Source organism: Hetaerina americana, unplaced genomic scaffold (assembly GCF_022747635.1).
Source record: "Hetaerina americana unplaced genomic scaffold, ioHetAmer1.1.p SCAF_3, whole genome shotgun sequence".
NCBI lineage: Eukaryota > Metazoa > Arthropoda > Insecta > Odonata > Calopterygidae > Hetaerina > Hetaerina americana.
In genome coordinates this window covers 642,596-670,009 of record NW_027286874.1, presented here as the reverse complement: position 1 = coordinate 670,009, position 27,414 = coordinate 642,596, and positions in this window count along the sequence as shown.

The window sequence follows — 27,414 nt, the reverse complement described above, 5'->3', positions numbered from 1 at the left end:
TAACAGCTTCAATGGGGAATTCTCAGCAATAGATCTTTGTCTATGCTCGAGAAGTCTAGCCCCAAAGCTGAAAATGTCCACCCACAACGATCTCTGTGGGAGTGACCATTTTCCTCTTCTACTCGTTAAAGAAGACTCTTCGCCCACCATTTCAAAACCTCCGGAAAAGTGGCGTATTAACCGTGCGGACTGGCCACTTTTCAAGCGTACGTTTACATATAAACACGACGCAAGTTTCGACGCGTTGCACAACGTCGATAAACTAAGTTCAATGCTGTTGGCGGCAGCTACCAAAAGTATCCCTCGTACGTCCGGGAATATTAATCGAGCTCCTGTCCCTTGGTGGAACGGGGAATGCGACCGGGCGATTCGGGCGAGGAAAAAAGCATTGAATATTTTTAGAAAATATCCCACGGCAACTAATCTGGCATCGTACCGCCGCCTGAGAGCGCGAGCTCGAAGGGCCGTGAAGGAGGCCAAGAGGGCTTCCTGGATAGAATACGTCTCTACCATCAACCATCGCACGCCGCTTGGTCAGGTATGGGACAAAGTCAAGAAAATCTCCGGGTCCAAGGGCTCATTTGTCATCTCGCCATTGCTTGTTGCTGGCCGGGTGGTTAATTCACCTGCCGAAATAAGCAACATATTTGCCAGTCAGTTCGCGGCCAATAGCAGTGACGAGGGCTATGCCGCGGACTTTGCGAACCTGAAGAGGCGATGCGAGAGTGTCCCTCTCAATTTCGGTGCAGGTCCTACAAGCGAATATTACAATGAGCCTTTCACGTCCTGGGAGCTTAAATCCGCCATCGAAGACTCCCATTACACCTCGCCAGGGGCGGACGAAATCCACAACGCATTTCTCCGGAACATTCCGGAAACTGCGATTGGGGAGGTCCTAAATACCCTCAACCAACTTTGGAACGAGGGCAGTTTTCCAAATGCCTGGCGAGAGTCCATCGTGATACCAATCCCAAAACAGGGCAAGGACAAAAATGACCCGAACAACTACCGTCCCATATCTCTCACCAGCTGCCTGTGCAAGGTGATGGAACGGATGGTAAACCGACGTCTCATGTGGTGCTTGGAGAGTCGTCACCTGCTCTCCGACGCTCAGTGCGGCTTTCGGCGTGGCAGGTCCACGACAGACAATCTGGTGCGCACTGAGAACTTCATCCAGGAAGCCTTTCTCCACCGTCAACACGTCATAGCAGTCTTTTTCGACCTGGAGAAGGCCTATGATAGTGTGTGGCGATGGAGAATCCTCAACACGCTCCACAAGTGGGGATTTAGAGGCAACATGGCCCTATTTATCAGAAATTTTTTAACTAACCGCCTTTTTAAAGTAAGGACTGGGAAGCACTTATCCCGATCTTTTACACAGGAGAACGGGGTACCCCAGGGCTCAGTACTGAGCGTGACGTTATTTGCCATCGCCATCAACGACATGGTGGAATGCATCAATGCCCCGGTGATGGCATCGCTCTATGTGGACGACCTAGCCATATTTTGCCGGTCGACACGACTGCCAAACGCTTCCAGGCAAGCCCAGGTGACTCTAAACAAACTGGGAGAGTGGTCGCGAAAGAACGGATTTCGTTTCTCCATGGAGAAAACGAAATGCGTGCACTTTCACCGTCTTCGCGGTTACCACGTTACCCCGACCCTAACCCTGTTGGGTAGGATTCTTCCATTTGTGGAGTCCGTCCGCTTTCTCGGCATGATCCTGGACCAAAAGCTGAACTGGCGGGAGCATATCCGCGTGTTACGCGAGAGGTGTCGCCAAACCCTCAACGTTTTAAAGTTTTTAACTCACTCCACTTGGGGAGCAGACCGCACCACCATGCTTTTATTGTACAGAGGCTTGGTGCGATCCAAACTGGACTATGGTTCCATAGTGTATTCCTCAGCACGAGAGTCTTACTTGAGACCACTCACATGTGTCCACAATGCTGGGATACGGTTGGCCACCGGGGCATTTAGAACAAGCCCAGTCCCAAGCTTACTTGCAGACGCAGGGGAGCCTCCGTTGGAAACCCGCAGGATGATTTTAATGGGCAACTATGCCTGTAAAATTTTGTCAGAGACAATCCACCCTTGTTTTAACATAGTTTTTAACCAACGGTTTTTAGATTTATTTAACAGGCGGAGAAGGGCAACTAGGCCCTTTGCCGTTCGTTTTAATGATTTTATTAATGAGGTAAATTTTACATTTCCTCAAATATGCCCCGTCTCCTATGCTAAGTATCCGCCTTGGTTAACACCAATGCCGGATATTAAACTCATTGCCTGTGCACGCCGCAAAGCCAAAACGACCGATTCCGAATACCAGCAGCTCTTTAGTGCCGTCCTCAGCTCACTTTCTGACTTCGTCCCAGTCTACACCGACGGGTCAAAGTCAGAATCTGCATGTGCCTATGCGGTCGTGTCCCACTACCATGGAGTCGTGAGGAAAAAACTGCACACTTCTTGCAGCATTTTCACAGCCGAGCTGTCAGCCATAAGGACGGCCCTAGGAGAAATAAAAGAAAGTAATGGCTCTTTCCTCATCTGCACCGACTCGTTGAGCGCCCTAAAATCTTTATCGGTCTTTGCACCTGTGCACCCGATAGTCCAGGAGATCCATTATACCCTGTTGTCCCTTCAGAGAAAGGGGAACAGGGTCTCCTTTATATGGACTCCTGGTCACGTCGGCATAAGAGGAAACGAAAAAGCTGACCAGGCAGCGAAGGATGCCCTTCGACAACCCGAGACCGACTCCACCTTGGTTCCAATGGAGGACGTAAAGGCCGCCTTGCGGAACTCGGTCCTGCATCAGTGGAAGGAGACTTGGCAGTCTCTGCAAAATAATAAACTCAGGGCAATAAAACCGGTCGTTTCCCCATGGTCCTCTTCCATCCGGAGCATTCGGAGGGAAGAGGTCATGATTACGCGCATGAGAATAGGACACTCTGCCCTCACTCATTCGTACCTCTTTGCGGAGGTAAAAGAACAGCCCCGCTGCAATGAGTGCCTCCAACCCCTGACGATAAACCATATCCTGACGGAATGTACAACATACCAAAGGGCCAGAGACATGTTGAAGATAAGGGGAGACTTAAGAAATATTTTAGGGGATGACTCTGGGTCTATAAACCGAGTCTTAAGTTTTTTAAGGTCAACCGGTTTAATGGGGCAGCTTTAGCTTTGGAGCTCATAATTTTAATGCTTTTGATTTTAGCATTTTCCTTTTTTATCTGTTTTTTTTTGTTTATTTTATTTATTTATATATTTATTCGTATTTATTTGTTTACTTATTCCTAGTTTAAAAGGAACATAAGTTTTACGTAATGACAGTGGTGCAAAATGACCATAGCTGTCGACGCACCCTACAAACCCCTAAAACTACTACTACCCCCGGTATCGTGCAAAATCGTGTTCTTTTAGGAGAGACATAAATTGCAGTATCTTATTGTTGTGATGCTTTGTGGTACCGTTGTATAAAGTTTCCACTCAAAACTACCTTAAACGGCAGAATACCAATAATATTAATCCAGCTAAGCTCTGGTCATATTCGTGATATCCTCAAATCGGAATTCCCAAGTGTATCCTGTATTGTCAGTTTTCAAAAACCTTGGAGAAGGTCCCTCACATGAAAACGGTACCCAAACAAAATGGAAGCAGTCCGGAATACTTCGGAGATGTGTTGCCGCGAAAAGGATAGGTTTACATGACCATTTTAAATCGGTTATTTTGATGAAAAGTCTGCAAGTGCGTTAACAATATAAATAGTCACATCTCAAAACTCATAGAGCCATTGGTGCCGTTTTAGCAATTTAATTAAATTTTCATTTCAGAGAATTGTGCTTCCAAGGCCCTCTCTCAACCTATTTTATTTCATTTATTCATTAAATATATGTGTATTTTTCCCAATAAGGTAGGCTATTGGACAGACACTTGACTCCTATTATCTTCTCCGTATAGCTGAAACTTCCTCCTGTTCGCCATACATAATGAATATCTCCTTCTTCATTTCTTCTTTTAACTTCCTTCATACAGTCTAAAAAGACTTTTTTTGATTGACCCTGTCGTTAATAAATTGGGAAATGCCGAGACGTAAGTACTTCGTGGCGACGGGGAATCGGAACGTAGCGGAAGGGGAGGGGAGGCACGTGGTTCGACAGTTGGCGGTTTAGGAATTCGAAATGAACGTGGGGTGAAAGTAATGGGATTCTTAAGGAGAAAGGGTTTAATAATGACTAACCCCTGGCTCAAACATCTTCGCAGTCGTGGGTATACATGGAGATTGCCGGGAGAAACGGGTAATCACCCAAACTAGTCATCGCGCGAAAATCTCGTTCGATTAGTGCCTACCCGTTCTAATCGACCCGAAATAAAGGCACGCCTTACACACTCTCAAAACTCGTACCACACTTGAATCCAGCAACCATCTTATTTTTACATCATATTTGTACACCAGTGGGACCCTGTACTATAGTTTGCGACTGCATCGAAGCAGTTGATTCTCTTGAACCATTCCTGTTCCGATGCGTTGTTCAAGAAGACTACTACGCTCACTGTAGTAACCCATGGGTATAATCGACAACTGTTTCAATCCGCGACTAAACTTGCCAAATTACAGCCAAGAGTTATTGGTAGTCCCCATTTATGGTTCCATTCCCTGCATTGGGATGTATGCTTGGTTTCCATGTGTTTGACCTGGCGGTCTTTCTGGCTCGTAACCCCTCCTCACCTTTGGGGGCTTCCTCATTGGCTGATCGGAGGGAGTCGGTTAGGGCCCCGTAGACGGCCCTGGAGAGTCGCTCGGCGAGGCCACCGTGGCCCATCTGCCCCAGGCGTCGGGTCAACACCTCGTGCGTCTCACCCCGCCCTTCGCCGCGCTCCGAGTTCCAGTGGATGAGCCGCTCCAGGCAGGGCGAGTCGTCTTCCAGCAGGCGCTCTGCACCGACAAGGGGAGCAGAAGATGTGTTTCAATTCCTCCTCGTCATCAATATAATTATAGAGATCTCTAAAAATATGTGGCGATTAATTTTTCATTGAAAAACGACAGAGGGCATTCAATAATTGCAGACACTATACTGAAATTTTCAGTCGTAGGCCACCATTATAATACCTCCGCCACACTGTTCTATTGTGGTCCTCTGAGACTATTCTCCATCTGTTAATGTCACGGGCCCTGATCTAGTATCGGGTCGAATTGAATTTGACTCTTTCAAACAAATGATACAGCTTAAGCGGCTAACTTTGAAAATCCTCTTAATGCCCGTTATTGTTCGTAGTTTTCAGTTTTGTAAATCGAACGGTGTGTTGTGGGCTTAAGTCCGCCGGGATTATTTATTTTGCATCAATCCGAAAGCTACACTTTTTGGCCATTGCATCGGGCTCCTAACAATGATATATATAATAATAGAAACAATTACAAATACCCAAACCCTAGATGGAGAAAAAACCACCTAGGCGGGAATCGAACCGGCGACGTCTGGATTTGTAGGCGAGGACGTTACTCCTTGTTTGGCCGGCCGTATGGTGACAGACTCGGAGAGATTTAGTGTACTTCACACTTTGATGAGGTGCATATTCTAGGGATTGTTTATTTATGTTAATCATTTTGACCCAATTGAGCTTTGTTTCCCCTCTGTTCAACGCGTCGGTTCATGCTTGACTGAACAATTATTCGCGAGTGATTCTCACACTCTTTCATAGATCAATTAAATTTTCTTGGAGTAATAAAAGGGATAATCTTATATTCATTTTCATGGGAAATCTTACATTTGAAGCCATATTTACTGGAATCTTGCCTGTACCAGGGCGGTTCAAGAAGTACCCGTGTTAGAAATGAAGAAACCATTTTTTCAAAAACATTTTGTTATTTTTCAACATAGTCCCTTTTTAGAAAGATAAACTTCTCCCAACGTTCCGGCCATTTTTTTAACCCCTCCTAAAAATAGGATTTGTCGAATTCTCCAAAATACGCCTCTGTCTCCGTGATAACTCATTTGAGCTAATTTTTTGCCGCGCGCCATTTCTTCATGTTAGGGAATAAGAAAAAGTCGCAGGGAGCCAGATCGGTTAAATACGGGGGTTGCGGCAGCAATTCATAACGCAGTTCATGCAGTTTGGCGGCGAGAACTCCGGATCAGCTTGTTGCACACCGTGAGCAATCGCGGCACCCAACGGGCCGACAATTTTTTCATCGCCAACTTATGATGTAAAATATTAATTGCCGTTCCGGTCGACACACCCACGGCCTCTGCTACTTCGCGCACTTTCGTTCGTCGATAAGCGAGAATCATGGCGTGGACGTTTGAATGATTTCCTCGGTAACCACGTCTGCCGGGCGTCCTGGTCACTCCTCATCAAAAACAGATGTTCGCCCATGTTTAAATTCGTTGAACCAATGGTTATAGATGGTGACGTGTCTCCATAAACAGCAGAAACTTTATGCACTGAATGGTTGAGGCCTTAACTTTGTAGAGTTCCATTATTATCTTAGGAGAAAAAAACACAATTTTATCTTTGCTTTTCTACAGAATAGACTTTACTCGTCGACTAGTTTCGTTTACACAATAAACATCATCAGGACTAGTGGTACAATATACATTTTTCTGAGTTATATACTCTTCCGGGTGGCGGATGGGAAGTGAAAGGGAAGGGAAGGGGGATGGGAAGTGAGGGAGTGTAATTAAGGAAAGGGTAGGTATGGGGAGGGGGGAGGGGACAGGGTTGGTAAAGGAGCGTGGGTCTGCGTCATGGGGATTTTTTGGGGTGTAGAATAGGAATGTCCAGGAGGGGTGAGTGGAAAGGGAAGAGGTGGTCATTGGTTATCCTTTCCTTCTTCTTAACCATTTTTACAATTTCCTGGCAGTAGTTGATACGGTAAAATACCTAGGTGTCACATTCTCAAAAGACTTAACTTGGGGGACTCACATACGTAAAGTCTGCGGTCAAGCATATAAAAGATTGGGATTCATTAGACGCATTGTCGGCAAAAGTGACTCGAAGGTCAAGGAACGTTGTTACCACGCTCTTGTAAGGCCTCATTTAGAATACGCATGCAGCGTGTGGGATCCGAGTGAAAAAGGCCTCATTCGGGAAGTTGAGAAGGTTCAACGCCGGGCAGCCCGTTTTGTAAAAAATTCCTACGATAAAACGCAAAGCGTCACCGAAATGCTCATGGATTTGGGGTGGGAATCATTGGCTGAGAGACGATTCAATGCAAGATTGAAATTATTAAATAAATTTAGATCCGCATGTTTCAGCACCGAGGTCTCGCAAATTATTCGTACTCCTACATACATTGGTCGCTTGGATCATGCATATAAAATTCGGGAAATAGATGCCAGAACTAGCCGACTCAAGGACTCCTTCTTCCCACGGACAATACGGGATAGCAACTGCAGGGTTATAGATAGCAAAAATTCCACTTGCCACCCTCAGCGTCTAAAAAATAATTAGTTGTATTTAAATGCATGCTCTTCCACTAACCTTATGTGTTTTGTTATATTAACACATTCTTCCCGAATGACCTCATTCATGTTCTGTTCATCTGTTTTTAAGTTTCCCTTTCAATCCCTCGTCCCTCTCCGCGGGGGGAAATTCCTGCTACCTGCTACGTTGGGTCGCATTCCCTGCCTTTTAAAGACTCTTTGGGGGCAGAGTGTTTCGTGGTGCATTTTCATGTGGTGTTTCAATTTCTTGCTTGTTGTGTCCTGGCTTTCGTGTTGTAGGATGGCTTTCGTGCCGCATCATGGGGTGCAGTTTTTTAGTTGTTTTGCGGTATATGTGTTTGCATGAGTATTGGATGAAGGGATTTTTGCATGAGTGTGTGCGCTGCTGTGGGTGTAATTTTCCGTGTTGTTTTTTTGCATGTGGTATTTTTCTTTTTTACGGTTGGTGACCTAACACCCCCCGCCACACGCCCTTGCGGCGGCTTGCGGGGTATTATGTAGATGTAGATGTAGATGTTTCCAACTGCTCCCGGATATCCATCTGCGTCCCTTTCTTCACTCCGTGCAGTAATTGGGGGGTGAAATCCGCTTGGTGGCCTTCCTTCGAGAGATGGGTTGCGAATTGGGACATTCCAGTGTTCTTCATGAAGTCCCTCCGGTGTTCTTCCGCTCGAACCTTTATGCTCCTTCCTGTCTGACCAATGTACTTAGCGTCACAGTCGCCACATTGTAATTGGTAAACCCCGCTCTGGAGAGTTGGTTTCATGGGGTCTTTGCCTGCAGGTAGCAAACTCCTTAGGTTTTTGTTATTGTAAAAGGCAGGTTTAATGCTCAAATCCTTTAGTACACCGCCTATTTTAATGGAGGGTTTTCCTACATATTTGATGCGTCGCCACGAAGCTAGGTCTCTGGGTGGGGGACAGTAAATTTCTCTGAATAAAAGTTTTTTCTTTTTGTTATCTAGCAAATCATCAATCAATTTCTCTGTGTATCCATTGGCCAGAGCAATTTTTTTAATATTGGTTATTTCCAATGTGAAGGCTGAGGGGTCTAAAGGGATAGCTAATGCCCTGTGTAGCATGCTGTGAAAGGCTGCAAGTTTATGGTGAAATGCATGTTTCGAGGATGCATGGATGACCTGGTCTGTACAAGTGGGCTTGCGGAAAATTGAAAATTTGTGTTTTCCCTCTTTAATGGAAATATTGAGATCCAGGAAATTCAAGCTATAACCCTCTTGGACCTCCATGGTGAATTTAATTCTTGAACTTATTGAATTGATGAGTTTAAGAAAATTAACCAATTGCCTCTTCGTACCTGTCCACAAACATAATATATCATCTACGTACCGGAACCAGTAGTGCACATTATTAAGTAGAGGATTTTCACTTTTGAAAAATTCTATTTCTAGGTTATTAAGAAATATTTCAGCCAGCAGAGGTGATAGGGGGGAGCCCATAGCTAGACCTTCCAATTGTTGATACAGGTTTCCATTAAACAAGAAATAATTCTGATTTATACACACTGTCAATAAAGATGTGAGTTCATTGCAAATAATTTCTGGTGTTTTAGCATTGTGTAGCACTTTCTTTGCTAGGAGCACTGCTTCTTCTCTTGGAACACTGGTGAATAAGTTTACAACATCAAATGACACTAATATGGAGTTCTTGGGGGGAGTTATATCTGTTAAGTACTTTGTCAGTTCTATAGAGTTCTTTATGCTGTATTTGCCACGAAATTGGGAATGTTCTACAAATTTGCGCCCCACAACTCTAGCTAAAGAATGCGCTGGGGACCCGATACCTGAGACCACTGGGCGGATCGGTATGGAAGGTTTATGCACCTTGGGCATGCCGTAAAATCTGGGGGGGGTTGGATTCATCTCTATTACTTCCCACTTTTCCTTGGGGGTGAGGACAGTTTTAATTTCGGAAACCACTGTTTTGCACTCTGATTGGAATCTCACTGTAGGGTCCTTTTTTAACAATTGTACATCGTTTTCTGTAATGAAGATTAAACACTTGTCAATATAAGTTTGGTGGTCCATAATCACTGTTGAATTTCCCTTGTCTGCTTTAATGGCCACCAAATTCGCCGTTTTAAAAGATTTAATGATGGAATTAATAACGGCCCATTCTTGGTTGCGGGCACTTGGTTTCCCGTCACTGGTTCCCTCTTCTCTTTTCAGAACTGAATTTAGGGTGTTAGCAATTACACTTTTAATCATGTGGTCTTCTCTCCTCAAAGCTACTTCACAGTCCACGATGAGGTCTACGAAATCATTGTGACTACTTTTAAGATCGGGACAGTATTTGAGACCTTTTTCTAGTAATTTGGATTCCGCTGGTTTGAAATGGTGATTGGATAAGTTGATGACTTTATCATGGAAGGTATGAGGGTTCAGAATTTGACTCACGGTTTCTTCCCTTGCCGGTGGTAGTAGTTTTTTCTTTAGGTTGAGCAGCTTCTTCTTAACCGTCTGGAACTTCTTGTGTGCAATATCGCTTGCCAGGTCCCTCACTCGATCGTCGAAAACAGTCCATTCCACCCAATGTAAAGAACGGGTCAGCTCGGTGTAGAGAAGATGTCTGTATAGCGCTATATTGTTGCGCTTCGCGTACCACTGTTGGAGTTCCTTCTTAACCCAGGCTCTTTTGGCTGCTTTCACGGCGTGGACTGCGGCTGGTGAAGTAGAGCTGCTGCGGAGATGCACGTAGTTGGGGGAGAGGTTCCAGGAGAGACACATGCTGTTGAAATATATGTTGATCATGATCACTCGAAATTTGATTGTAAGTTTCTTGTACCACTTGGCCTGTACTGCGGTGCTAGCAGACTTGATGCACTGAATGGTTGAGGCCTTAACTTTGTAGAATTCCATTATTATCTTAGGAGAAAAAAACACAATTTTATCTTTGCTTTTCTACAGAATAGACTTTACTCGTCGACTAGTTTCGTTTACACAATAAACATCATCAGGACTAGTGGTACAATATACATTTTTCTGAGTTATATACTCTTCCGGGTGGCGGATGGGAAGTGAAAGGGAAGGGAAGGGGGATGGGAAGTGAGGGAGTGTAATTAAGGAAAGGGTAGGTATGGGGAGGGGGGAGGGGACAGGGTTGGTAAAGGAGCGTGGGTCTGCGTCATGGGGATTTTTTGGGGTGTAGAATAGGAATGTCCAGGAGGGGTGAGTGGAAAGGGAAGAGGTGGTCATTGGTTATCCTTTCCTTCTTCTTAACCATTTTTACAATTTCCAACTGCTCCCGGATATCCATCTGCGTCCCTTTCTTCACTCCGTGCAGTAATTGGGGGGTGAAATCCGCTTGGTGGCCTTCCTTCGAGAGATGGGTTGCGAATTGGGACATTCCAGTGTTCTTCATGAAGTCCCTCCGGTGTTCTTCCGCTCGAACCTTTATGCTCCTTCCTGTCTGACCAATGTACTTAGCGTCACAGTCGCCACATTGTAATTGGTAAACCCCGCTCTGGAGAGTTGGTTTCATGGGGTCTTTGCCTGCAGGTAGCAAACTCCTTAGGTTTTTGTTATTGTAAAAGGCAGGTTTAATGCTCAAATCCTTTAGTACACCGCCTATTTTAATGGAGGGTTTTCCTACATATTTGATGCGTCGCCACGAAGCTAGGTCTCTGGGTGGGGGACAGTAAATTTCTCTGAATAAAAGTTTTTTCTTTTTGTTATCTAGCAAATCATCAATCAATTTCTCTGTGTATCCATTGGCCAGAGCAATTTTTTTAATATTGGTTATTTCCAATGTGAAGGCTGAGGGGTCTAAAGGGATAGCTAATGCCCTGTGTAGCATGCTGTGAAAGGCTGCAAGTTTATGGTGAAATGCATGTTTCGAGGATGCATGGATGACCTGGTCTGTACAAGTGGGCTTGCGGAAAATTGAAAATTTGTGTTTTCCCTCTTTAATGGAAATATTGAGATCCAGGAAATTCAAGCTATAACCCTCTTGGACCTCCATGGTGAATTTAATTCTTGAACTTATTGAATTGATGAGTTTAAGAAAATTAACCAATTGCCTCTTCGTACCTGTCCACAAACATAATATATCATCTACGTACCGGAACCAGTAGTGCACATTATTAAGTAGAGGATTTTCACTTTTGAAAAATTCTATTTCTAGGTTATTAAGAAATATTTCAGCCAGCAGAGGTGATAGGGGGGAGCCCATAGCTAGACCTTCCAATTGTTGATACAGGTTTCCATTAAACAAGAAATAATTCTGATTTATACACACTGTCAATAAAGATGTGAGTTCATTGCAAATAATTTCTGGTGTTTTAGCATTGTGTAGCACTTTCTTTGCTAGGAGCACTGCTTCTTCTCTTGGAACACTGGTGAATAAGTTTACAACATCAAATGACACTAATATGGAGTTCTTGGGGGGAGTTATATCTGTTAAGTACTTTGTCAGTTCTATAGAGTTCTTTATGCTGTATTTGCCACGAAATTGGGAATGTTCTACAAATTTGCGCCCCACAACTATATATAACATATAAATATCATATAAATAACATATAAATAACATATCTACATCTACATCTACATAATACCCCGCAAGCCGCCGCAAGGGCGTGTGGCGGGGGGTGTTAGGTCACCAACCGTAAAAACGAAAAATACCACATGCAAAAAACAACACGGAAAATTACACCCCAGCAGCGCACACACTCATGCAAAACTCCCTCCATCCAATACTCATGCAAACACATACACCGCAAAACAACAAAAAACTGCACCCCAGGATACAGCACGAAAGCCATCCTAAAACACGCAAGCCAGGACACAACAAGCAAGAATGTGAAACATCACTACCACATGAAAATGCACCACAAAACACTCAACCCCCCAAAGAGACAGTAAAAGGAAGGGAATTCGACCCAACGTTGCAGGTAGCAGGAATTTCCCCCCGCCGGGAGGGAAGAGGGACTGAAAGGGAAACTTAAAAACAGATGAACAGAACACGAATGATATCATGCGGAAAGAATGGGTTATTATAACAAAACACATAAGGTTAGTGGAGGAGCATGCATTTAAGTAGAACTAATTATTTTTTAGACACTGAGGGTGGCAAGTGGAATTTTTACTATCTATAATCCTACAGTTGCTATCCCGTATTGTCCGTGGGAAGAAGGAGTCCTTGAGTCGGCTAGTCCTGGCATCTATTTCCCGAATTTTATATGCATGATCCAAGCGACCAATGTATGTAGGAGTACGAATAATCTGCGAGACCTCGGTGCTGAAACATGCGGATCTGAATTTATTTAATAATTTCAGTCTTGCATTGAATCGTCTCTCTTCTAATGATTCCCACCCCAAATCCATGAGCATTTCGGTAACGCTTTGCGTTTTATCGTAGGAATTTTTTACAAAACGGGCTGCCCGGCGTTGAACCTTCTCAATTTCCCGAATGAGACCTTTTTCACTCGGGTCCCACACGCTGCATGCGTATTCTAAATGAGGCCTTACAAGAGCGTGGTAACAACGTTCCTTGACCTTTGAGTCACTTTTGCCGACAATGCGTCTAATGAATCCCAATTTTTTATTTGCTTGACCGCAGACTTTACGTATGTGAGTCCCCCAAGTTAAGTCTTTAGTGAATGTGACACCTAGGTATTTTACCGTATCAACTACTGCTAGGTCACCTCCAGCTAATTTGTAAGCAAATCCCGTTGATCTTTTAAAGAAATTTACCACTGAACATTTATTATAATTTAGAGTCAATCCCCAGTTAGAACACCATTTAGTAATGCAATCTAAATCCTGCGCTAGAATAAAACGATCCTCATCCCCAGATATCTCCCGATAGATCACCGTGTCATCCGCAAACATCCTAATGTTACTTTTCACTTCGCGGTTCAAATCGTTAACAAAAATCAAGAAAAGTAACGGCCCGATCACACTTCCCTGAGGTACCCCCGACGTGACTCGAACGCTGTCGGAACTAGCGCCATCAAGGACTACCCTCTGTTCCCGCTCTGAAAGAAAATCTTTAACCCAACTTATAGCGCCCTTGTTTATACCCGCGACCTTTAATTTATGAATGAGTTTACCATGTGGGACCTTATCAAATGCCTTTTGAAAATCTAAGAAGATGGCATCCACTTGCCTACCTCTCTCACCAGATACAAGTAAATCATGTGTAAATAATCCTAATTGGGTTTCGCAGGAGCGGGTTTTCCTGAATCCGTGTTGATTGTCACTTAAAAAGTTAATGTTGTCAAGGTGTCTCATTATTGAACTGACAATTATGTGCTCTAATATTTTACAACAGATAGAAGTGAGAGATATAGGTCTGTAATTACTGGGATCCTCCCTGTCACCACTTTTAAAAATAGGCGTTATTTGCGCGGTTTTCCAAATCTTAGGTACTTTGCACTCTGTGAGGGATTTGTTAAATATAAATTCAAGGTACGGGGCAATGTTTGGAGCTAAATGTTTTATCACCCTAGCTGGTATATTTTCGGGACCCGGGGATTTGTTGGGTTTAATCTCATTAAGTAATTTTAGAATTCCTTGTTGGTCCACTGTTATTTTTTCCATGGGTGGAGTATGTATTGTTTCTTGGAGATATGCGGTGGCAACATCATTCGAGAAAACGCTTTGGAAGAATGAATTTAAGATGTTAGCTTTAACCTCGCTGTCTGTATGAATTACATTGCTACAATCCCTTAAGCAAGCCACGGTTTGTTTACTCCCATTTACTTCCCTAACATATGACCAGAAAGCTTTGGGGTCAGTGTCCAAGTGCTCGCAAAGTACTTTGCGTTTAAATTCCAGTAAGGCGCTACGTAATTGTTTTTTGGTTTCAATTTTAGAGGATCTATATGTGTCCCATAATTGTGTATTCTCAGGAGATGATGTGTTCACGCCTGCCCTCTTTACCCTAGAGTGTAGCATTCTCTGCTTTCGAAGGGCTTTTCTAACGTCTTTATTGTACCACCTGGGGTCGCGATTTGCTTTAACGTATTTTATAGGTATGAAATCTACGATTCCTTTTTGCATGATATTGACAAATTCTGTCCAAGTTTCTTCCACGTTGGCATGACTTAAGCGGGTTTTGAACTCGGGTAGTGAAGAGTTTAATTGATTGGCAAAAGATTCAAAGTCTGCTTTATGGTAATTATAAATTTTTCTTTTTGGTTTAACAATCTTTTTTATTGCTATGTCCAAATGGACATTAATTGCTTTATGGTCACTCAAGCCCTCATCAGTTGATACACTAATAATACGTTCCGGCGTGTTTGTAAGAAATAGATCCAATATGTTTTTTCCACGGGTGGGCATGCGTACTGCTTGATGGAGGGAGTTTCTTTGAACCAATTTTATCATGGAATTGCAAGATTCGCGATCGCGGGTCCCAGATTTAACGATATTGCTGTCCCAATCTATACCAGGGAGGTTAAAGTCGCCACCAATTATGTTTATGCTGTTATTATATTTACGTGTAAACTTGTGAATTTGATCGTTGAGGGTGTGAAGTGTTTTCAAATCTGAGTCTGGAGGTCTGTAGAAAGAGCATAAATTTATGTTGGGTTGATTGGTCCGTAGTAAGGTGCACCAAACACTTTCTATGTTATTATTTTCAAATGAAACTTGCCTGCTTTCAAAATGACTTTTAACTGCCACGAAAACCCCTCCTCCGGGTCTTGTATCTCTATCGTGTCGGTAAACTTTGAAATCTATTGGGAAAATTTCTTGGTCATTAATATCATTGCACAGCCAACTCTCTGTGCCTAATACTATATCAGCGGAATGAGTTTGGATTATGTGTTCTAGATCCGCTGATTTGTTCTTGAGGCTTCTGCAATTTATAACAAGTATAGTTAAATTATTTTGATGTTGAATAACGTCCTTATTAGTGTCTGACTGTAATTTAGGACGCCTTTGTGGGGAAGTGCGTATCACATGTCTTTCTAAATCATTGCCAGTGTTGTCAATGACTTTTATATTTTTATTAATAATATTATACGCGCTATCCCCAGATGTTATTGACCCACTAAGTGACCTGCTCTCTATCCTAAAAAAGGCCTACAGTGGTCGAGTATCCTATCCGCTACCTTACTCGCCGCTTCCGCCGTGTAATGGACCCCAGATCGGTTAAGGGGAGTCCTGCAAGATCGGAGGGTTGGTCTGAGGTCGACGAAGGAGGCTCCTATGTCCGAGCAGAATCTCGATAGTCTCTGGTTTATGCCTTCCACTCGGCTCCAAACCAGAGACCCGCGATCCTCCCTCGGAACGATGCTGCAGACCGTTAGTCCCAGCCGAACCCCCTCGACGCCCTGGACGCGCTTCACCTCGGAGCTCAGTTCCCTAAGGGAACGGAGGACCTCCTCGGATCCACGGTCCGTGACGTCGTTGGTGCCCACATGGGCCACGACCTGCAGCCTAGAGCACTTCGTGCCTTTGACCGCCGCCTCGATCGCCTTCGTCACCTGAGGGACTCCTCCGCCTGGTATACACCAGGCGGTCACCCGTTGATCGGCGCCTACGCGGCGCGCCCTCTCCCTCAATGGGACCATTACACGACGGACATTCGAGCTACCTATTACTACAATTCCCTCCCTTCCCGTTCCCTGACGTCTTACCCTAGGCAGTGCCCTCGGAGTAGGGGTAGGGGCTGCAGGTACGGTGGTGCTGTCATCCGACAACACCTGGTACCTGTTGGAGACGGGGATGGTATCTGCCTCCGCAGAGTCCAATCCACGCCGCAGCGTTACCTTCCCCTTGCCCCGAGAGACAACCCTCCAATCGTCTGACCTACGGACGTGAGACACTCCCTCGTTGGGAGATGGGACACGGGGTAGGTCTCTAATCGCCCAGCCACGTGTAGCATTCGGACGAATCCGTGCACCCATATGGGCGTGGCGGGTTTTCGTATTCCCACCCCGAGCACCATCTCTCCTGAGGGGAGTCCTCCGGCCAGCGATCACCGATCGAAGCTCCCGCACCATTCTCTCCAGCATGACAATACGGGCCCTTAAAGCCGCGCATTCGCCAGTGCCTTCGAGCATGGCAACAGGGGACCTAGATGAAGCCATCCTAATTAAACTACTGAGTTCCCAATAAAAGCTAACCTGTATACACTATGCTAAAATTTCTAAGAGGGGTTAGTTAAATTTAGCTCAATCAATAAGTTACGCTTTGTAAGTAAGTAAAGAAAGGAAAGAAAAAAGATGGTAAAGAAAATAAAACACTCACCGATAACCAATTAGATTCGACGGACAAAAACCACCGCAAGCCACTAAGAGTACCCACAAGGAATACCACCAAACTATTAAAAACTAATAACAAACAGCACAAAAACTAAATAAACTAACTATTTCACAAAATTAAAGCTAACACTAAACTACACTTCACTAGGGAAGAACAAACACAGAAGTAACAGCAGGCACGCAGGTAGTCTCAGGTAGGGTCGAACCGGTTCTAGGGAGCGAGCTCGAGCACGTCTGTTCTCGGCAGAAGCCAGGCAGAGAATGAAATATACAGAGTATATAACTCAGAAAAATGTATATTGTACCACTAGTCCTGATGATGTTTATTGTGTAAACGAAACTAGTCGACGAGTAAAGTCTATTCTGTAGAAAAGCAAAGATAAAATTGTGTTTTTTTTTTTCTCCTAAGAGCAGAAACTTTGCTTTTATTTCCTCGCATATCTTACCATCCAAAAAAAAAGCGAATTCCGAACGATACTGCTCTTTTTCCATCTTAGCGAAAATCACGAAACACGTCTTACTCGAATGGCTGCCAAATCCAAACCAACCTTTAAATCAGTCTGAAATTTGTTTCGCCGTCGTTTGATAGATGGCAGCACACGATGATAACATAAACTTCCCTCAGGAACGCCCTTTGTTGTCAAACACGGGTACTCATTCAACCGCCCTTGTACACTCCATCCAATTTTTGTTTACTAACAGCATCATCTTGCCGTTAAAGAAAATGACCATCATTCTACAGATAAAATGCCGTAATATATTTGTTAACACTACTGTTTGATTTGGTTGAAGTTTAGGCTGGCGATAGGAAGAGGGCGTAATATTTTATGCGAATACTTAGAGCCTACTTAAAACCACCAAGGGGAACACGCCGAGAGGGCGTGAGAAGACACCTTCCCTTACACATCCAGCAAAGTCAAAAAAGCTGGAGGATATGGAAGAAGGCCACAGCATCTCGGATAGCGAGGTCTACATGAGCGAGTGGAGGAGGAAACATCGCTTCACGCGATAACCACCAAACAGTTGGCCATCTCACCACCTTTTAATAGACGTATTTAATTATTTATGTATTTATTCATTTTCATTTTAGACATTTAATATCCTTATTACTGCAGTGGAACTGCAATGGTTTTTATCGTCACAAGGAGGATCTGGCCGTTTTAATCCAAGATTTTAAACCCTCTTGCATTTGTCTGCAAGAGACACATTTTGAGGCGATAGACAAGGTTATTATAAAGAGGTACACTGTTTTTAGAATGGTTGACACAAGTGCCCAACGAGCTGAAGGTGGATTAGCAGTTGCGACTCGTGAGGCCCTTTACTCCTCCCGAGTCCAACTGAACTCTCCATTCCAAGCAGTCGCTGTCACAGTGCACACCCCTGAGACGATAACGTTATGCAACGTCTATCTGCCGGAGGATGCACCTGCTACATACAACCCCACTAGCTCAGGTATGGGGCAACGTGAAGAAAATCTCCGGATTCAAGGGATCCTTCGTCATCTAGCCATTTCTTATAGCTGATCGGGTGGTGACTTCACCCCCTGAAATAAGCGACATATTCGCCAAGCAATTCGTGGCCAACAGCTGTGACGAGGGCTATGCCGCGGACTTTGCAAACATAAAGAGGCGATGCGAGAGAATCCCTATTAATTTCGGTGTAGGTCCATTACCGGCAGAATACTGTGTGCCCTTCTCGCCATGGGAACTTAAATCTGTCATCACAGACACCTCGCCAGGAGTGGACCAAATCCACAACGCTTTTCTCCAGAATATTTCGGAATCAGCTATGGGGGAGGTCCTTAATACCCTCAACCAATTGTGCATCGAGAGTAGTTTCCCAAATTCCTGTTGGTAGTCCGTGGTGCTACCCATTTAGAAACAGGGCAAGAACAAATATGACCCGAATAGCTATAGTCATATCTTTTTCACCAGTTGCCTGTGCAAATTGATAGAAATTATGGTCAACCCAAAGTTTGGTTTGATGCCTGGAGAGACGACACGTTCTTGCCGACGCTCAGTGCGGTTTTCGGCGCGAGAGGTCCACGACAAACCATCTGGTGCGCCCTGACAATTCCATCCAGGAAGCCTTTCTACTACGCCAAAATGCTGCAGCCGTCTTCTTCGACCTTGTGAAGGCCTACGACAGTGTGTGGCGACGAAAAATTTTGAACACGTTGCGTAAGTGGAGATTAAGTGGCTATATGGCTCTATTTATTTGGAATTTTATAACAAATCGCTTTTTCAAAGGAAGGAATGACAAGTATTTATCCCGATCCTTTATACAGGAGAACGGGGTACCTCAAGGATCATTGCTCAACATGACGGTATTTGCCATCGTAAACAGCGACATGACGGAATGCATCAATGCTGATGCATTCCGGTGATGGCATCGCTTTTTATGGACGACCTAGCCCATTTTTCCGGTTGACACGACTGGTAAACGTCTCCAGGCAAGCCCAGGTGACCCTAAATAAAATGTTAGACTGGTCGGGAAGGAACGGATTTAATTTCTTCGCTGAGAAAACGAAATGTGTTCATTTCCACGCGTCTTTGCGGACTGGACATGCCACCGACTTTAAGCCTGCCGTGCGGGAATCTATTATTGGTTTGGCCTTTTTGATTTCTGGGTAAGGTCCTTGATCCAAAACTAAACTGGTAGGAGCATATCTGCGTATTACGCGAAATGTGTCGCCAAACCCTCAACATTTAAAGGTTTTTAACTCTCTCCTCATGGGGAGATCTCACTACCATGCCTTTTATTGTGTCGAAGCTTGATCCGTTCGAAACTGGACTACGGTTTTATAGTATGTTCGTCAAGACGAGTGTGCCATTTGAGACACCTTGCGTATGTGTTAACCATGCAAGGATTCATTTGGCCACTGGGGGCATTTAGAATCAGCCCAGTCCCAAGGCTAGCCCAGTTGGAGTGAAGTTGTACCCGTGACGAGGCGCCCTTGTTTTAAAATTCTTTTTAACTCACAGTTGGAAACATATTTAATAGGCGAAGAAGGGCTACTAGGCACCAAGCCGTTCGTTTTAATGATTTTACCCATGAATTTATTTTCACCTTTCCCGAAGTATGCCCGGTCTTTTACGCTAAATATCCGCCTTAGTTTACACCACAGCCTGATATGAAGACCGTGTCTCACGCGCACTCTAAAGCGTTGACGACCGAGTCTGAATACCAGCGACTCCTTAGTGCCTTCCTACGGTCGCATCCCGACTTCTTCCATGTCTGTACCGATGGGTGTAAATCGAAATCCGCATGTGCCTGTGCGATCATCTCCCGCTACCATGGAGCCGTGAGGGAAAAACTGAATACAATTTGCAGTATATTCACAACCGAACTGTCATCTATCAGATTGGCCCTAAAAGATATAAAAGAAAACAGCGGCTCTTCCCTCATTTGTTCAGAGTCGTTGAGCACGTTAAAATCCATATCGGTCTTCTCACCAATGCACCCGATTGTTCCGGAGATCCTTGATACCCTCTTATCCATTCAGAGAAAGGGGAACAGGGTATCCTTTATATGGACTTCTGGTCATATGGGAATACATAGCAATGAAAAAGCCGACCGACCCGCGAAGGAAACCCTGGGCAAACTGGAGACCGATTCCAGTTTGGTACCTATGGAGTATCTAAAGAACCCCTTGCGGAATTTCGTATTAAACCAGTGAAAGGAATCTCGGCGGTCCTTACATAATAATAAACTTAAGGCCATAAAATCGGTCGTTTCGGCATGGCCTTCATTAATCCGGAATGATCGGAGGGAAGAGATGGGGATCGAGATGGTGCGGTGGCTAACGTACTGGCTTCCCACCCTGAGGGCGCGGGTTCAAATCCCGGCGGTGTTGAATATTTTTCAATGGTATCTCGATCCCTACTTGAGGTGCTTTGTGGAGGGCACTTTGAGTGAGTACGCCGTCCGTCGGATGGGACGTTAAACTGCGGACCCCTTGGCGCATTTCGTAAAGAGTAGGCTATTGCCGACGCCGGGTTTCTCTCCACCCTTCATCCTTTCCTGTCCATCCCCTATGGCGCAAATGACCTTAGCTGTCGGTCGCCTCCCCTTAAAACCACTAATAGGGAAGAGATCGCAATCACGCGCTTGAAGATTGGGCACTCTACTCTCACGCACTCGTACCTCTTCTCGGAGGAAAAAGTGCCTTGTGATGCCGCAGAGGAAAAAGTGCTATGGTTGTAACCTGGCCCTGACGGTCAAACATATTAAGACACTGTGTAACAAATATAAAAGAGCCAGACACCTTTTTAAAGTAAGAGGTAATTTAAGAAATGTTTTATGGGATGACTACAACTCTTAAAATAAGAGTTTTCCAAATTCCAAAAAAACTGCGGGAGATGCCGCAACAGTTACTTTTAACGGAGTCATCCGCTAATGTGCATTTCAATGCAACAATTACAGAGTGTAAAAATCATTCGCCTTGAATGGCGAATGATTTTTACACTCTGAAATTGTTGCATTGAAGAGTTTTCCAATTTTCAAGTAGAAATGGCTTAAAAGGACAAATTAAGATGCGGTATCTTTTTCTTGTAATGGTGTTGTTTTCATTAATTTAAGTATTTATTTATATATGTAAATATTTATTAAAATTAAATTGAGGTTTTAAACGTTTTCACGACGGTGAAAAATGACCACAGCTATTGATACACCCTAAAAACCCCAACTACTACTAATACTAAGAACCTCACCAAAACCCCATTTCATAACTTATAGAAAAATTATCATAGGAATTTTTTACTTTAAGAGATATTTCGTAATGAATCCAGTAAAATTCGCTTTAGAATTTACTGTCCATCTATTGGCAATATCGCAGACTCTCTTCATAGCTACAGAACCAGCATGCGTTCGGCTATGCGCAACCCACAAATCTAAAGCGTGCGACCCTAGCAAATACGTTATAATGAAGACACGGGACTGCGAGGACCACGGACGTACTGCATCTGTATGAAATACATCTAAATGAACTGAAACACGTTTTCAGGATAGTTTCCGAGACTCCACGTGTGGCACGTGGTCCTCTGGTTCTTGGTTTGAAATGGTGTCCGATGGAAGTATTATACGAGGGTGGTGCCTTAAGTACCCGGTCTGACCTAGAGATGTCGGTAGTTGTTTAAAAAATATCACTGTATTAAATAAGACGCAATCTATAAAGCATATGTTTCAAGTTTCAAGAAACTACGTGGTTAGTATTTGTTTGGCAGCCGTCAGTGAACGTTTTCAATGAATTTGTGAAATAGAGAAAACTGGTCATCGTTATGTGATACAATGGTTTCATTTGAAAGGCTTCAGCCCAACCAATATAAAAGCTGAACTGAACTCTAGGTGAGTCTGCGCCTTCGTTAACAACAGTAAAATATTGGGTAGCAGAGTTTCAACGAGGCACTACGAGCTGTAAATACGAGCATCATATTGGTCGACCAAATGAGGTGACGACTCCAGAAACGGTGAAGGAAATCGACAAAATGATACTGGATGATCGTCCACTGTAAGCACGCGAGTTAGCAGACAAAATAGGCATTTCAAAAAGTACGGTACATGGCATATTAACTGAGAATTTGGACAGCAAAAAGCTGTGTGGAAGATGGGTGCCGCGTTTGATCAAACTCGAGCAAAAGCAGTGTAGTGAAGACGTTTCAATTGAGTGATTAGCAAAGTTTACAGCAACAAAGCAGAATTTTTGCGCAGTTTCATAACCTTGGATGAAGCATTGGTCTATTGCTTCAAACTCGAGACAAAAGCACAGTCGAAACAATGGATTCAAAAGGGAGAAGCGTCTCCAAAGAAGGCGAAGACCGTTTCATCTGCAGACAAGGTCATGGCGTCGCTTTTTAGGGATGCGCGTGAGATAATTTTCATTGACTATCTTGAAAAAAGCTAAACTATCAACGGCGAGTGTAATGCGACTTATTGCTTAGTTTGCTTAGCTTAAAACTTATTGCAACGTTTGAGTGAAAAAACCAAGCAAAATTGGCCGAATTTGGCTAAGAAGAAAGTGTTGTTTCATCAAGATAATGCACCAGCTCACAAATCCGTTATTGCAATGGCCAAAATTCATGAATTAAAGGTTTATTTGTAACATTATGCACCCTGTTCTCCAGGTTTAGCCCCCTCGGACTATTTTCTGTTCTCAAACTTGAAAAAATGGCTCGGTGGTCAAAGATTTGCCAACCGTGAAGAAGTGATGTCGGAAGTTAACGGCTACTTTGAGGAGCACGACAGCTACTATCATAAAAAGTGGTATTGAACTTTTGGAGCATCGCAGAGAAAAGTGTATAGAGCTGAAAGGAGACATTGTTGCAAAATAAATATATATTTTCTCCAAAAATTTTTTGTTTTCTTTGTTGGGTCGGGTACTTCAGGGGCTTCCATTCCATTAAATTCCATTTGAAAGCGAATTCTAACATCTCCACACACTGAAGTGATATAGGCGATTTGCTAATTCTTTTCGCGTCATATCGGCAGCAACGCTATCCATTCCTGAGAGACCTGAAACTCTTATTATATCAAACTGGCACTATTATAGGATATTCAATCAAAGATCTGCGTCACCAAAGGTATAGCATTAGGTAGTGACAGTGTCAAGAGCATACGAAAAAGTTGATAGGTGACAGGGGATGAAAGAAATAGACCCGGCATGCGTGGATATTTTGGTTCAGGAAACACTCGACGCAAGCTGATGCCATACGACTCAATAATGTGGGTAAGTTCACAAACAATTATATTATTCATCTGAGGGCGTCCCCGGCGGAGGCCAGAGCGAAAGCACTTGCTAGGGAATGTGGCAGCGTGTATTCGAAGGACATGGAGCTTGTTTGCGTGTGTTTGGGGCGGGAGGAGGGGTGGGGGGTTGAGCCTGCGTCGTGTGTTGACTCGCGACGAGTGTTTGTTTGCCTTTCGTGTCTATCGCTCCGTCCCCGGGAACCTCGAAGGTGTGGATCCGCAAGGCCGCCACCAGGCGTCGACACTCGTCGGGCGAGAGGCGGTCGGCCACCATCTCCAGGTCGGCCAGGGTGAGGTCTAGAGTCGCCGAGCAGGGTCCCAGGACCCTCAGGACCACGTTCAGGAGGAGCAGGAGGCGGAGGGCTGGCGGCCGACTCATGAGCGTGTCGGACGGTGGCATCGGCGCGGCGGAGGCTTGCGGAGACGCCGGCGGTAATCGTCTGTAAGGATTTTGGCAGGCTTATGGTTCAATATGAGAGAGAACCACACATTTGTATGTTACCTGCAAGCGCTGACTAGAGTATGTGGTAGGGGATGAATCCCTCAGGCGCACAACATTAACTTCAAGTGTTGCTAAAATGTTAGTAACCAATAATTATTATTTAATAATATTCTGTTAAAGGTAAGTTATAGATGAATACAGACGGAACTGGCCCACATATCTGGCCTATCTTAACAAGACACGGCCTAACAACCAAAACGACTTTAAATTGTTCCTATATTCTGTGTACTCCTCCCTTCCTTAATTCCGTCCAACATACCAATTCCTTTTCCTCCTCCTATCTTACTTGCATGACGTACTTCTCCTTATATCCCTACTACTATGGCCATCTTGGTAGAGATGGCAGAAATGTCCCCTATGTGGAGTCAATTCGTCTCTTAGGAATGGTCCTGGATTGCAAACTCAATGGAAAGAGCAAGTTCGGGTGCTGCGGGAAAAGTGCCGTCAAACACAAAATATTTGAAAGTTTTAAGCCACACCGCTTGGGGGCAGATCGATCTAACTTGCTTTTACTATACCCTGCTTTGGTGAGTCCAAATTGGATTATGTATACTCCTATCGTATACTCTTCGGGGAGTGTCATATTTAAGACCTTTGACCAGTGTTCACAATGCCGGGCTTCGTGTGGTCATCAGCGCTTTCAGGATGAGCCCAACATTGAGCATTTATTTTGACCCATAGGAACCACTTTTGGCAAACTCGCAGAAAATATTTGGTGCTTGTTATCTGTGCTTATAAAGTTTTACCCATGACCGACCATCAATGTTTAAATATCCTTTTTAATCCGTGGTTTTTAAACTTGTTTTACAGACTGAGAAGGGCTGCTTGATCCCTCGCCATTCGTTTTAATGATCTTATATGCAAGTGTATCCTGCCCTAAGCATATTCTGTTTGCTAACCCCAAGTCTTCGCCTAGGATTACACCACAGCCTGAGTTAAAGATCATGTCACATTCACACCCAAAATTGTGCACCGCCAATGTGGGGTACCAAGAAATTTTCAGAGTCTTCCTTGGATCCCACGCAGACTTCATTTCTGCGTTCACGGATGGATCGAAGTTAGAATCAACGTGTGGTTGCGCGGTTTTCTCGCTCTACCATGGAGTCCTGAGGGCAAAGATAAATAGCTTGCGCAGTGTTTATGCAGTGGAACTCTTTGCCAGCAATAGCTCCGTGATAAATAAAAGGCAGTGACTGCTCATTCTTAATGTGTTCAGGCTCTTCGAGCGATCTTAAATCCAGCACCCCAGCTTCTCCCCTACCCACCCTCTAGACTCGTATCCCTTCATCAAAGGTGAAACAAAGTATGCCCTCTATGGATCCCTGGATGAGATATTTTTATAATTAGGGGTGATTTGGGTAATGTTTTAGAGAATGATTTGAACTCCTTAAACAGAGTTAAAAACTTTTTACAGTAAACTGGCCTAATAGGAAAACTATACTTGTAATTGTGGTATCTTTTTTTCAGATTTTTGGTTTAAAATATTTACGTATTTATTTATCAATTTATCAATAGGGTTTTTGGGTAATAAACCATTTGATAATGGTGCAATAGCTGTCGAAATCCCAAAAATTAAAGTATTACAAATGGTAGTGCTCATTTGCAATCTCTTCGCATTTCTCATACAATTTTCAAATAAATCCTAATTTTCTGCTAGTTTTTTGACCTATTCCCCCTTTTTTTTAACCCCCCAAGAGGGAGAAAGGAGTAGCTCCTAAGTAATATTTCGCTACTATACTTGCTATTTCGGGATTTATGATGCGGTTACACCTCGTATGGTGTCGGACTAATCTCGGTACACATAAATATTCACCAGGAAAGAGAAAGGAATGCACGCAGTTTCATCGGACAAATACCATTCGAGGCGCCTTAACGAGTGGGCGGGATGGGAGGCGGGAATCAATTTGCGTCTACCTCTTGGGCGTGAATTGCGTGCCCTCCTTTGAGCGTTAGGCTGCAGGGGTTGTTAGGTCACCGCCAACAACCCCTGCCGCCTGTGGCAGTAATTGGCGACTGAAGGCATTTAGAAAGTACATGGTAGCAATTTATATTCCCCTCTGTTTTGGCCTTCGATTGTGCGAAGAAATATTGATTCCTTGAAAGGGCCTGTTTTTCAGTCCATTATTGAATGGCTTCCCACTGTTGTCCCGCTCCTGTCAATACCAAGCCATAGCTAAGTGCCAGTAGTTCATAAAAGCTTCATGTTTCCAGTGTCTCCTAACCAAGGCCTTCTTAATAACACTGTGCCTCTTTTTGTCCGTTCATGACGAGTATTCACTGAACGAGCAAAACTCTAAGTGTGTTCAAGGCGGGATCTCTCATCAACGCGAAATTACACCTCCCTTTAACTTCTCTAGTCGAAAATTTCCCCGTTTGATGACCCCTAGTTTCTTTAAGGCAGATCCGCGGATATACCTCCCCTGCTTTCTCCATGGTAGATCCGATGACAGTGTGGTTCCCAGGTGTTTCAGCTGGTCCGACAATGTTGTGTCTACACCTCCGAGTCTGCAGGCGTAAGGGTGTTAAGGATTCCTTTTCAGAGCGATTCATTTCTGCACACGGTTCCAGAATAATTGGGGGCCCTGACTATCTATGGGCGACCCTACTTCACCTGTAACGAGCAGCTGAGCCCTCTCGATGGCGGTTCTCACGCACAGCGTCGAGAGATCGATAGCAGTTGGTGTGAGCATCAGAAGAATACAAAGGGAGATCCCCAGCGCGCCTTAAGATATTCTTGCTGGTACTTATCGGGTATTCGGGGGAGGGGGCTTCCCCTCTAAGGGTTATAGAGGAGAAGGGTTTTTCAAGGTCAGGTTAGATTTCGTTTACACTTACTTTGAGGTAGTTCTGCCCTCTTGTCGAATAATCCCTGATATATATATATATATATATATATATATATATATATATATATATATATATACATATAATATATATATTACATATATATTATATATAAATGTATATATATATATATGTATATACATATATTATATATATATTATATATAAATGTATATATATATATGTATATATATTATATATATATGTATATATATGTATATATATGTATATATATGTATATATATATGTATATATATGTATATATATATATATATGTATATATATGTATACAGGTATATACATATATATATATATATGTATATATGTATATATATGTATATATATATAACGAAGATTTCACCAAATAATGGCTAAACATAGCATTATATCCATTGGCATTTTTTCAGGCTACACTTTCCGCGTTCTGGTTTTACTGTAATTCGCCCTTTAGAAAAATATGTTCAACAATAGCTCTCGTGTTCAATGTTCGCTTCTTAGGAAATATTATTATTTAAAAAATGATGAAACGCATACGCTCCTGAGAATGTAATATTTTTATATGGAACTCTAGCAAATATGTGATTTTGTTGTTGTGAAAAAATTACCCTCCTCTCCACATTACCAATGGGGATGTGTTTCTATGCTTGATAAC